Genomic DNA, 15,352 nt, shown 5'->3' on the forward strand with positions numbered 1-15,352 from the left:
CATAAAACTGATTTCATTATTGATTATAGATTTTGCCCTGAAAATGTTTCATCTTTATAAAGAAATATGAATTGTTCAGAAAATATGTAGAGAATTTTGAAACTCTATGGAAAGCCTAACAATAGTTTCTTGTTTTGTTTTTATAGCTGAGATTTTAAGGCAATCTTTCTAGGATGGCAAATTTGCCGAGTTTCTTCCTTTTCTGAATGTGCGGTTAAGGAAATGAATTTGATTATCTTGTTGTTTCTCTAATATAAATCAATTATGAACGCAATTTTCAAAGAATTGAAGATTGTGAACTTGTTTTATTTACTTTTCATGTGGCGTTTTTGTTTTGTTTGTTTTTCTTTTCGTTATTAATTTGATTAATTGAATTCCTCTTCAAGTTTGAGCGACAGAAGCGCGAAAATTCTGCACGTGATATTTGTCGTTTCGGCGGGAAATCCATGCGCAACACAAACGAACTCGAATTTATATAATCATGTCGATTCAAGTTTATTTTAATTGCAAATCTCCAAGTAATAAACGAAATAGTTTTACATCTGTTTCCAAAGAAACACAATTTAAAGATCGACCAAACGTTGTATTGTTGATATCCAGTCGATTGTTGAACAATGCTAGGATACAACGACTGGCGGACATACTGTTTTCTATTTTAATGATTTTGGTGTTTTATTTCTGCATTTAAAACAATGACAGAGTGCGATTTGATTCTCATGTTCTAACAATTTATTGTACACCAATATAGAACCAGAACTGGTTTGCAGTACTTGAAATAATGCTTATGGCAAACGGTTTTTTCTATAGAATAACACTGAAGTTGTATTAGGATATGGCTAAACCTGGGCAAAACCAAGTGAATGTGAACTACCGAGTTTCGAACTTGCAAACTCTGTCTCATTGTGTTACGAGCAAAGCTACTCGGACGACGTGACAATTTGAAATTCTGTTATTTAATTAATATATAATATTTCTTATGTTTAATTGTTGTTGGTCGGAATTCTTTAAAATATTAATATATCTTTATTTTAACATGACATTATGAACGACTTCATTTAACCCATTATATATTTTCTTAGTTTAATAAAAGAAAATACACTGTAACCCGGATATAAGAGACTCATTAGCATGGCCTATAGCTCTCTTATATCCGGGTGGCATTAATGTTCGATGTTCTTATATCCGGGTTACAATGTACATTAACACAGGCTCTAATTTGGGAACCGGAGAAAATCTCTCTTATAACTGTGTTTCTTACAGTGTATCATATTTGATACAGGTCTCTTACATTGTATCATATTTGAATATGTCTCACACTTGTAATTTGTACTTAGTTACAAAATGTATTCAGTGTTTTTACTCAGTTTATTATCGAATCTATTAATTTGAGTAACATAATTCAATGTGAAGTATTATTAAAAGAAAAAGAAATAACGAATGTGAGTTAGTTTTTGATACTCTGCCATGCAAAATGCAACGAGTCACAAGATCTAGGTTTGTGTTAAAGATTTTATTAATCTGTGCATTCTAAAGCTATGTTTACCGTTAGATTTTTTCGTTTTTTCGTTAGCCGATTTTAAAACAGGACTTCAACTGCAATATTAATTATTTCTTACTGGAATAAAAATATCATAATTGATTATCGCCTTTCTTACGCTTGTAATTTGTACTTAGTTGGAAAATATATTCATTGTTTTTACCAAATTTATTAGCGAATCCGTTAATTTGGGTAACATATAATTCACCGTGAAAAAATTGTTGAAGGTAAAAGTAATAAATGTAAATTTGCTTTAAATACTTCGCCATGAAAAATGCAACAAGTCACAAAGTATAGGTCAGTGTCAAGGATTTTATACATTTGCCCATGTTATGCATTCTAATGAGTAAAATAGTTAAGTTTTGACAGTTTCATTTTTTTCACTTTCTTCCTTAGCCGATTTTCACGCAGGTTTTCAAATTACAATTCTTATTTCAAAATGACCAATCTTTTTCGTGTTCATTTTGTCGTAGTAACTCAATATTCCATTGTACACTTTTTCTCTATAAACAGTGCTACGAAACAATTAACGTTTGACAAAACCAGAGCGAATTGATTACAGTACACGGCTTGATTTAGTTAGTCGCCATTTTGAATTGAAAAAAAAGAGTTGAATAAATGAATAATAAACAATGATAATTTTGTTGTTCTTTTTTATTTTGAAATTCATTCGTTTACACCGAACTAAGATGCCGTTTACGGAATTGCGTCAATGTTTTCTAGGTTAATGGAAAATTCTGTTTTAAACGATGGCTTTTGTCTTCAATGAAAATCGCTCCAAACAAGGTAGGAAGCCACTTGGTGAAAGGAGCTACAAAAAATATTACGCTAAAAGCAATAACTTGTAAGCGATAAATGTTAGGTGGAATAGATTCTGACATAGAAAACAGCAATCCTTACCTCTTTGACACAAACATCGGTCATGGAATATGCGGACTACAATACAAAATAAGAGAACTGTGAGTTAGGAAGTTTGCGAATGTAAACCAAAAATCCACTTTCTAATTTCCTTTTTACAACAAACTTACTGACTCGTTTCTGTAATTCAAAATTTGCCACCATGGGAATAATGATAGTAGTAACAGTAGTAGTTGAAAGCAATTACACTAAAATAGTGTTTTCCGTTGATTAAATTGAATTTAAATTCGTTATCTATTAATAACTAAAATTACATCTCTATCAGTCCGGAAGCAAAGTATAATATTGAAAACTATTGTCCAACTGAAGTATGAAATTGTATGGGACATTGTTGTACAGACTGTAACTAAATGCGATAATTATTCTCGAAAATAACATATAATTTAATATGTTAATGGGAGTTGGAGAAAATGTAGTATCTGTTTTGTCATAACACTATTTTCTCACGCATTATTATTGAAGTTAAAAACAAACTGCTAATATAAGTTTTTTCCCCATCGAGAGTTGATGCTAAAAACAATATTCGCTGCCGCTTCTACTTTCAAGAACATAGCACAGAAATCGAAAAGGTTTAAAGAATATTAATGGAAAATGTATATTTTTATTCTGTCTCAATTATAACATTTTAAGGAATAATTTGTCGGTGCTGATTTGTATTGGAAATTTTGATTTTCATGTCTTTTTGTTGAAAATCGTGAACTTTTGTTTGAACATGTTGAATTTAAAATTTGTTGAGGTTTTTTTTGTGTAGGCGAAATTATGAAATTTGGATTGTTCTAATCTGTTTATTCTGTTTACGAAGTCGTATGGTTCGGATTTTTCTCATTGTTTTGTCTGGAGGAAAAGTTTGATATCTGATTGAGTTATTGTCGAGTTGACGAATGTGATGTTATGTTGTTAAAAATATATTGAACATTCGAATTCTGTTATTAGTTATCGTATTCGTAAAGTGTACTTCAGATTTTCTGTTTTGCATTGCGGACTAATTGCCGGAGAAAATTAAAATGTAATTCCAGAATTGAATTGTTTGTTCAAGCTGTTTTCATTTGGGGGGGTGTATTGTAGCATTGTAGAAATGGAATCTGTTAATTTAGATGGTTCGTTGAATTAGGATTTTTTTTATTGATTTCACTATTTTCTAGTGTTTTCACTTATATTTTGTTGAAATTATAAACGCTTTACTTTTATTCTCTTAATATATATATATATATATATATATATACAATGTGTGGTAAATTATAGTTTAAAATTCTTTGTCTAGCTGGAAACTATCGTGTTCGAGGTTTGAGGGTGACCATTTTGTAGGAGAATGTGCACGCCGGTGAAATGTGTGTATAATGGCTGCAGAGGTAGAGAGAAATATATTCAGCCATATATATTTACTTTAAGTTACATAGCGTTGTTTGAGGGCTTAGTGTTTTTGGAGTCATGGTTCTACAACAGTTGAAATGGAGAAGAATGTAAGATTGGTTAGAAAGATCGATATTAAGATGTCGGCAGGTTGTTTCTGTAGCGTATCATTTTCATGTCTCCGTCACTAGTAAATGTCTTATGTCTTAAAACAGATGTTCACACGATGAGGTCACCACATTTTATACAATGATGTTTTTTATTTGTTTCGGCAACATATATTAATTGTCGATAAAATGTATCCTATACGTGTACATTGGATTCCAAAAAAAGATAGAAACATTAAGTTAGTAAATAGAGATTCTTAGAATGTTCAATATGAATAGAAGTACCCCCAACAAACCCGACAGGCAGCTAAATCCCCACCCACAGTAGAGATACCTTGCGTGTAAGAAAGCTTTCTACTCCAATAGTTCCTTCCCCAGAACTGCTAGACTTCGAAACTCCCTTCGGGATCCTGCTTTCCCAACTGTACTTACATGCAACAGTTCAAGTATAATGTAAACAGATATCTTGCTGTCCATCTCCCTTCATGATATCCCTGCAACTTAAGTCTCAGATAATAGCTCTCTACTTAAAAGTGGCACTGTGCCTTGTTTGGAGTGAACATCGAAAATAAAAGTTGTTTTGCCTGAGATTTTTAGTAGATATCTTCATTACGGTTGGTGGCGTGGAAATTTGCGTGTCACAGTGTGTATAAATGAGATAGGGTTTGCAGATGCGCCATTGTATTGACGTGCCTGTTTTGTGAGTGAGCCACTGTGTGCATAACCTATGTATATGGGTTCGGCTAGAAATGGTTATATGCTGTTGCTATCTTAAGAAGTTCGTCTGTGCGTTTTGGATTGTGTCGTTCGCACATGTATCAATCGGAAGAATAACAGGAAAGGGAGTAAGAAAAATGCAGTGTTTTCCTTTTTTTGTACGAATATATATTGTACCGTGGTTTGGAAAAGGTGCTGATTTGAGTTTTTATCCAATCTAGATTTACTATGTTAAACAACATTCGCTGTGGCTGCTGTTTCCGACAACTTAACGGCTTTTTCTATATATTTTTATCACACAGAATAAATCCTAAAATATCACTCGGTTTTAATCATGTTTGAAAAAATGCAATTTTAATTGTCCTACTTAGCCAACGTTTGCAATTGCAGTCCACATCTTGCTATTTCCTCCTATTTGAATACATCTCCTTTGAAACTCCATCCACTTGCTCTTAATTATATATTGTCTATCATTTTGACTTCCGGCACTCTCTTCCTTGCGCTTTCGCTCTAGCGCTCATAACTTTAATTTTTATTAATTGAACATCGATAAAGATAAAACAATAATACTATGACTATTCATTATTCATTTAGTTTTACTGGAAGATTGAACGTTAACATTTTTACATGCTCTCATATATAAAGATCCTTTGAAAAATATGAAAAAAAATCAATTGAACATTATACAGAAAGAAAAGGTGTTATCATTTAAACAGAGAATGTAAATTAAATATTTAATCACGATATACGCTACCAAAATGCATTGATTTATAAACAATGCTATATGTGTGCAAAATCGCGACTTCCAGGTCGCTTGATCAGTGTAGATCGTTGTTAATAATGTGTATGCCTGTGTTTGTCTTATATATATATATATATATATATATATATACATGTATATATACATGTATATATATGTATATATATATGTACATATATATATATATATACATGTATATATATGTATATGTATATATATGCATTAATATATATATATATATATATATATATATATATATATATATATATATGCTAACAGGCCGCCCACCCTTGTCCGGTTATAAAATACGCAGAAATCTCATATTTTTATTCATGGAGATTTCGCATATTATTATAGAGACAAATCTCTATTTATTGTTATCCAGTTTATTATAATGATTTCAAAAGTATGTATATATATATATATATATATATATATATATATATATATATATATATTGTTGTGTCTGCATAAATAATTAACAATAACACGGAAAGTAAAGGTATACAATAATATATTAAGAAAAAAAGTTATATGCATATTTACATCATGTCTTCAGTTGGAGATATTCCGGCAGGTGGCGTGTTGCATGTCTTAATGGAGGCAATATATGTGTCTTTCCTATTTGCCGAACTCCCCTGGTATTGGTGATTGATACCTTTATATATCTCACTCACCCGCTTATGTTAATTAGTGGGCGTCTCTATAATATATATATATGTAAAGTCGATTTTTTCCCTATATATTTAAAAAAAAATTTAAACGAACTTCTTAATATACTCAGTCATGGATATGCGAGCGACTACATAAAGGTTAACTAGTTTATATATGCCTTGAAAAACGAGCGTGAATTATTTATTTTATGGTTTCTTATTAGATGATTGTGTTGATTTCACTTTTACGCTGAATTCTATTTGTGGATAATTTTTACATTCTGGAATTGGGTATAATTTGAGATGAAACGTTCTAGCACGCAGAAACATTTACATATAAATTGACTTTGTCGACATGTGTTTTATACGCCTTTACAAAACTCCCCGCTGCATGCTTAATCTACAAAATTAAAATTCAATATATAGGATATTTGGACATGTATCACACTTTCGATTTGGTTTTTAGTCGGCAAAATTGTGCTCAAGGATCAAAACGGAAAACAAAACAGGTTACATTCGTAGGGTAAGTACGATAAAACATTATTTCTACTGTTACTTTTCCATATGCGACAAAAATTATCATGCATAGCTCAAATTCGCTTAATTTTTAACATTTCGTATTCATCTGTCAACCGCTTAAACTGTAACCACGCTGGAGGGATAAATAACGATAAAGAGATCGGGGCGTTTAACGTTCTGCTTTCGATTTTGGCCGTTGGTACTCAAGTCATATTTTTCATAACTTTTGAAATCATTACTATATATGTTTAATAATCAGTACAAAAGTGGTTCTATGATAATATAAATACGAAATCTGCATGAATTTAAATTATAATGTCCATGCTTATTTTACGACCGCGCAAGGCTGGACGGCCTGCTAGTGTATATATATATATATATATATATATATATATATATATATATATATATATATATATATATATATATATATATATATTACTACTTCATTTATTCACATGAATTAATAATATACGAAAGTATAATTTTATGTGTAAACCTTAAGTATTTACTTCAACAGTGCTCAATACGTAGGTAGAGCTAGTTAATAAGTTATGAAATATGTATAGCGATTAAGCTGCACTGAATATTCCGCGTTTCATCCAGTGGATGAAACGCGGAATATTCAGTGTAGCTTAATCGCCATAACTTACTATATATACATACATACACACACACACACACACACATATATATATATATATATATATATATGTGTGTGTGTGTGTGTGTTTGTGTGTGTATCGCTTTTTTCGCCGATATGTTTTCAAGTTATCCCCCTCTTTTTGATTGGTTGGCATTTATTTAAACATTTGACACTTCTGATTTGCCGATGGGCGTAACAGAAAAAACGTCAAGATTTTTATTTTATTTTTTTACGTTCTTTTCCTCCGTCGCGGTACGGGTTGGAGCCTATCCGCGTGCTTACTACCATTTTTTTTTTTTGCTCAACACGCACCTCCAAGCAACGCCGGGCACTCTGCCTAGTATTTACTGAATCTACTATTATATTAAAGTCAGCTTGTGTGTGAGTTCATTCCTCAGAGGGTCCGAAACGGCTGGGCCTATCTTTTACAAATATCACACAAAAGTAATTTATATATTTGGCAGTGTTCTTGGATATGGTTTGTATAGAAATGCATCCGATAAGTAACGAAAATAGAAAAACCCCGATCCTTATAATAGTCTTTCATTCTCTTATAGATAAAAAAGAAGACTTTTACAGGGGAATATTTTGCGTTACACCGAAAAATATTCCTCTGTAAAAATTCTTTTTTATCTATCAGAAAAACTATGTTTAAAATCGTCAAGCCCAGATATCAGTTGACGAGATATTGTAAACAAAGATACGGGAGTTGATAAACGACATAAGCATTATTATTTTTTCATCTTTTCATTTTTTTTATTTGCGAATTAATTCACCGGGCAAATTATTCATCGTAATATATAATAATTAATAAAGGACTTTGTCCGGCAACATGTTTTTTGCCTGGCAACGCTGGGTATGGACAGCTAGTATTTAATAAATGCATATATAAATATATAAACACTGTGCTTACAACTCTAAAACAAACACGACTATATATTACTTAAAGAACGAATCTTAGACATACACCAATATATTGAATCTTTATTTAATAATCGCATCACTATAACAATATATAGCCAAATTGAAGGGCAGACTTTACTCAGAATTTTAGCCGTGAAACTTATTTTGTTTGATTGCAAAAGTGATGTTTCCTTTCGACAATTGAAATGTTTTCTTGTGAATATTTTCAGTCTCTTTTATTTCCTGCATCTGATGAATTTTCTCTTTTGTTTGACAGCCAATTCCTTCAGGCAGAGGATTCCTCTCTCGTTTTTTAGTTTCTATCCTATCTTGGTATTCTTAAATTTCCCTTTTGGCTTGTCTTTAACAAAAATAGATGGCTTATTAAGCAATAATACAAATATTATTCGTCTATTTGCTGACAATAACCATTTCTTGTTTTCTTATTGGCATTTATTCATATATATATATATGTGTGTGTGTCTGTCTGCCTGTGTGTGTATGTGTGTGTGTGGATGTATATATTTATGTGCGTATGCATATATGTATATATATATATATATATATATATAATTATATATATGGTATATATAATACGTAGTCGATTAGTCGTTATTTGCTATATTCTCAGAGGCAAACCGATAGTTTACACCAAACATATAAAATATTTTATTTTTGTCAGATGTAATCAGCATAATGTTTTCTCAAAATAGCGAAGACGGTGCAAAATGGTTCTATAAAACTAGGAAACCAAGACAGTATTTTTATCCGTTGTAAGAAAGGTGAACATTGACTGCAGCCTGGTCTTTTTTTTATAATAATTTCTTGGATTTCCTCAATATTTTTTTTTTGTATTTACTGTATAACTTTATAAATCACAATAAAACTAGGCGCCCTTTATTTGCAAAATAATTAGTTCGTTCTTTACTACTTCGAAACCACAAACACTCTGGTTATGTAATAGTCCATATGCTAGTATGAGTGGAGTTAAAATTATGATTTACAACATTTATTCATAAAATAAGGAATACAGAATAAAGAGAAATGTGTATATTTTTATTTCATGATATTTGAAAAATGGTGGGTTTTTTTCTTCGGGGAGCGACGGTTACCAAAGGCATTTTATATAGACTTACTATAACATTGATGATTAGCTCAAAATTAAAAGCTTGAAATTCGGATAAAAGTAATATTCGAAAAAATATGTAGAAATACATACAGGGTGGAACGATAAATTTGTCGCCCTAAACAAAACAACACTACAGCTTATTTCAACATTTTATTGAAAAAAAAAGCAATTCAGGTAACTCGATTATGTTATAGGGCTTTTTCCACAAGCGCCGGCGGGAGGTCGGAAAATACTCGGCGGGCGGTAGAAATTATGCTGGTTTTGGTGGTGTGGGAAGTCATGTTGGTGATGTTCTCGACGTATGACCAAATAAAGTTGTCCACCTGGTTTAGGCCGGGGGGGGGTCAATGGAAGAAGGGTACAAAGTCGTAGTACTCATTCTGAAGCCAATTCTTGGTCATTTTGGACTAATTGGCCGGCGCTGAGCCCTGCTGTCACACCCAACCTGAAAAATTGATTAAACCGGGGCATCACTACACTCTTCAGCGCAACCAGGTACACTTTGGTGTTGACTTTTAAGCTGACTACGAAAATGTGAGATGGCATGATGTGGTCGTCAATTGAAACCACACCAAAAACAATAATCGTGGCCCGGAACTTTGTTGGGATGTGTCTTCAAGCGTTGAACTGTCCGAATTAGCATTTCGAAGGTGCTGGGAATGGTCCTATTGTCATAACTTGGATCGGTAGAGAGCATGAATTGTACAGTGACGTATCTCCTATCCCGCCCGTTGAACATTGTGTCACTGTCATGCATGACAGAATGTTTTTAATGCTCTTGAGATCTGTACACAACTGGGTAACTAGTAGATGGTCTGCAACAAAAAATGAACAGAAATGGAATCGTGTCGCCTTTTGTAGGGAGACAATTTTATCGTTCCACCTCGTGGAGAGGCAAAAATGTATATTTAAACTGATGTCTAAATATGAAGATGTAGTTAGACAACTGTACATCCAGTCAATGGTTAAAAATTAGTAAAGCAGTAAATTCATTGCTGGTATATCAATCCGTAGAGTTAGTGCAAGAATCTTCAGACAGTATAGTTCTTTGGAGGATTAGCTTTAAAGATTCTGCTGAAAAAAAAAATGTGAGTGTAGATATTATAGGTTGGACAGGATTTGTTGATTTTTAGCAGATTCATGTGCATTTTAAATTTTTATGCAGTTTAGACGTGAAAGATTTTGATTTAACGTTTAATTCGCGTGGTTCCTTGCTTTACACTATATTCCTTTAATGGTCAAAGTTAAAATGAGGAACAAAATGGGCAGTACGATAATTGTAATGAGGTAAACGGTGTTTGAGCTCATAGGAGAATTAAGATAGATAATGTATTTGGAATGTAATATACCAAAATAAAAATAAATAAAATATAAAATATACATATAAATATATGTATATATAGAGATAAAACGTGTTTGTGTGTGTCTTTGTGAGTGTGTCTATGTGCATTTCCCTACGCAATAACTCTGTCAATTTTAAGTCTTCAGACTCGAAATTTGATATACAGGGTACTGAGATTTGGGAAAATCGATGTGATCGGTTTTTGACCAGAAATTTGGCGATTAAGGAGTAAAAGTTCAACGATTTAATCTTTGAGAACGTTGGGTCTAAACACTTGAATTTTTGAATTTTTAGATATAGGTTTCTTGGACATGTGTCTAACTTAATAACTTGACGAGCCCAAAACAATAAATTTTAAGGGGTCATAATAGAGGTCAAAGTTTTAAAAAATTGACCGCTTTTTTTTTTCTCAACATACACCTCCAAATACCCGGTGAACGCCGGGCACCCATGCTAGTATAAAATAAAATACGCATCAAGTTTTTGATATTCTTTTTCATGAGTCCGGTTACTCATATAATTACTGGAATGATTGAGATTTAAGATTCTATTTTATTTTTATATCGTATATAAGACATTATTATTTCCTTATCTTCTCCCTCCTAGCTCATTAGAGATACTTACTTCAACTAAGGTTGTTACTTTCTTACCTTTGTGCCATATCTCTGCATCAGCCTTAACAGCTCTGTTTTCTATGTACGTAGCTCTAGAGCGGTGGTTCCCAACCTATTTTGGGCCATGCCCCACCTAGACATTTCTAAAATCCTGATGCCTCCCCTTTGTGATATTAGTAGCAGCAGTAGTAGTAGTAATAGTAGTAGCAGAACTAATACTACTACTACTACTACTTATACTACTTGCATATATATATATATATATATATATATATATATATATATATATATATCGCACACACATACACGGCCGGACGCTCCCCTTCATAAAAATATTCACTATGAAACAATTCACTGTTAATATAATAATAATAATTATAATAATAATAATAATGAAAAAAATAATAATGAAAAAAATAACTCATTCTCAAATTGCCCTATAGTATTTGGTATAGTAAGCCCAAGGGTGCACGTCCTGCCCATGCCCCACCAAAATATTGCCATGCCCCACCGGTGGGGCATGCGCCCCACGTTGGGAATAACTGCTCTAGAGACATTATAGTCATAATAGATGGTTTATGACTTATTTCCAACTGTTCTTTCTAGTACATGTTCCCAGGACTTGCTGCTTCTCTAGGTATTCACCTTTTTTACAGATTGTCCATTAGAAATATGTACACACTCAATCGTGTCACGTTGTATAATAGCCGTCCCTCCGCAGAACACTACAACAGAATGGCAGGTGGCTTACATTCTCTACTTCTGTATGGCAGAATCAACCCTTATTATTACGGATATCATTCATCTTTTTTTTTAAGTATTGGTCTTCAAGTCTTGATCTTAGGCAGCCATTATCATTCTCTACTGATCATAATGAAGCGACACTATTTTCAGTCACTCTACAGTGCTTCCCATTATCTGTATATTTCCATACTAATTTATCCAAGACATACTTGATAGTATTCCATGGTTATATGATTGAACAACAATTCAAACAATGCCCAGTAGACCACTGTTTGTACAGCCTAAATTAATACAATAAACTACTGATTGTAGATTTACGGTTAGATGACATTTTAATCGCATAATATTGTGACATAATGTTTACCGATATTAAGAACAGATTAAATAAACATTCAAAATGACCGATCTTGCCAAGATATCATGGCTTCTTGGCATATCATTTTCTCAGTAAAAAGAAATTACAAAAATCATTCCACTGAGGTACATTGATAAAATTCTATATAAGTTTTAAAGGCATGAATGCAATAAACGCTTTACACCGGTCGAAAATGATATCAATAAAAATACATACAAAGAATCTGAAATGATTGACAATAAACTATACCGTGAGATAATAGGAAGCTTTGTATATTTAATGACTGCTGCGAAACCTGACATATGTTACACAGTGACAAAACTATTATAAAATTATCAAGACCAACAATGAAGGATTTAAACAGATCTAAACAAGTCTTTTGTTGCAAAATTATGAAGTCCAGCACTTACACAGAACAGCTGCCCACTGAAAATTCTTCATCTACGGGGTTTGTATAGAAAATCTACCTTCTGAAATTACCCATGGTTTATAATTTAAGATTTATTTATATTACTCATGAGGATAATAGTAGCTGTTGTTGTTGTTGTTGCTGCCGTAGTATAAGTAACAGTAGTGATAACACTGGTCAACATATTTTTATTTTTTTTCTTTGGCAGACCATCTAGGAGTGTTTTCTGGGGTTTTAAAGGTGGCTGATTACGAATATAACATTGGTTTTGCCAGATTGGCTCTTGTTTAGAAGATACTGATAGCCCCAAATAAGCCTAAACTGCTAAAATTCTCCCTGAAATACTTCAATATAGAAGCAGTAAATAATAATTTTCTGATATCATTGAATCATTATAATGATTATGCATATATTGAAGTATTTCAGGGAGAATTTTTATATAATTATTTATATAGGGAGAATTTTTATATAATTATATACTGTAATTACTTAATAACATGTTCCATAAATATAGTTGCAGTATAAATTAAACAGTAATTAAGAATTTTCTTTTTAATTCCACAGTTGAAAATGAGTTCCAGAGAGAAAATGAGTTCTTCTAGAAGATGTTGCAGATATGAACCGGATGTTTTTTGTTAGATCTGTGGACAGTATATGATGGCACAACAAAAGAGGAATATTACAGACGTTGTCAAGAGGGCGTACAAAGCATACTTCGATATGATACTTGGTGACCAAGACAAGTCTTGGGCCCCATATATGGTGTGCAAAACCTGTGTAGAAAGTCTCCGCGGTTGGACCAACGGTAAGCTGAAATTGAAGTTTGCTGTACCAATGGTGTGGAGAGAGCCCAACAATCATTTTGATGACTGCTACTTCTGTCTCAATGACATGACGGGGTTTAACAAGCACAAGAAAGCAAATTGGCAGTATCCGAGCCTGGATTCTGCTATCCGTCCTGTTGCGCACTCTGAGGATCTACCTGTGCCTGTTTTCACCAGTTTGCCTGAAATCGATGAAATTAAGAGATTCCAGCTGATCTTTCAATATCAAGTGGTGATAGCTGTAGTGACTATGAAGGACCCTCAAATGGCCCTCAGCTTTTCAATCAACCTGAACTTAATGACCTAGTGCGAGACTTTGTTTGTCGAAGGAGCAGTCTGAAGTTCTTGCATCACGACTCCAAGAGAAAAACATTCTTGATTCTGGCACAAAAGTCACATACTATAGGACAAGGGAAGGCAGCTTGCTTCGTTTCTTTTCTAAGGAAGACGACCTGGTCTTTTGTAATGACGTTTCTGCACTTCTTAACTGCATGGGGATCTCATCATATGACCCAGCAGATTGGCGTCTCTTCATAGATAGCTCGAAAGCAAATCTAAAAATTGTACTTTTGCACAATGGCAATAAGTTTGCTCCTGTACCAATTAGCAATTCTACCAAGATGAAAGAAGAGTATGATGCTATCAAATTTGTTCTTGAAAAGCTGAATTACAACACTCATAAATGGCTGATTTGTGTGGACTTGAAAATGGTGAATTTTCTGCTTGGTCAGCAAAGTGGGTACACAAAGTATCCCTGCTTTCTTTGTTTGTGGGATAGCAGAGCAAGAATCCAGCACTGGAGAAGGGAGAACTGGCCAGAACGAGAAAGTCTCGAAGTCGGCACAGCCAACGTCATCAATGAGCCTTTGGTACCCAGGGATAGAATCATCTTCCCTCCATTGCACATAAAACTAGGGCTCATGAAGCAGTTTGTTAAGGCGTTGAACAAGGATGAGGATTGCTTCAAGTACATATGCAGGCAATTGCCAGGTCTTTCCATCGAAAAAGCTAAAGGTGGCATCTTCGATGGACCTCAGATTCGAACGCTCATGAGGGATTCTGACTTCACTAATCATATGAACACGGTTGAGCTAAATGCTTGGGTGTCCTTCACAGATGTAGTGACAAACTTATTGGGAAATCACAAAGCTGACAATTACAAGCAATTGGTCCGTAAGATGCTTACTGCATACGGAAAACTAGGGGCAAATATGAGGATTAAAGTTCATTTCTTGTTTAGCCACCTCGACAGATTTCCTGGTAATCTTGGTGATTACAGTGAGGAGCAGGGAGAGAGATTCCATCAAGACATCAAAACAATGGAAGAGAGGTATCAAGGCAAATGGGATGAGCACATGATGGCAGACTACTGCTGGAACCTTTTGAGAGACTGCCCAAAAGTTGCTCACAAGCGAAAATCGTATAAACGTCAAATGTAGTTTTGTGAATAAAATATTGTTTTGTGTGTTCATTGTAACTAAGAATCTAGTGTATAATGCTTTGCATTAATTTATGATATATAACTGATTATGTAAATGTTTTTTTTTCACTTGGAGAATTAAAATTCAGAAAATATTTAGCAAATTTTTTGTATATCCTCGAAATCTATGAAAAGTGTTCAGTTATAGGATAAATGAAATGATGTTATATCTAACTTAACTTGTTAGATTGAGATTTTACACTGTCTTTGTGGTTTAAGATTATCATAAAAATCAATATCTGCCATTTATGCACTATTTAGCCGTTTTTTGTACGTTTAGCTATGGTCGCGAAAGAGTGATTTCAGACAAACGACCCCCCTATGATATCTCAAAAACTAGAGCCA

Source organism: Euprymna scolopes, chromosome 17 (genome assembly GCF_053919585.1).
Source record: "Euprymna scolopes isolate OS-2025 chromosome 17, ASM5391958v1, whole genome shotgun sequence".
Classification (NCBI taxonomy): domain Eukaryota; kingdom Metazoa; phylum Mollusca; class Cephalopoda; order Sepiida; family Sepiolidae; genus Euprymna; species Euprymna scolopes.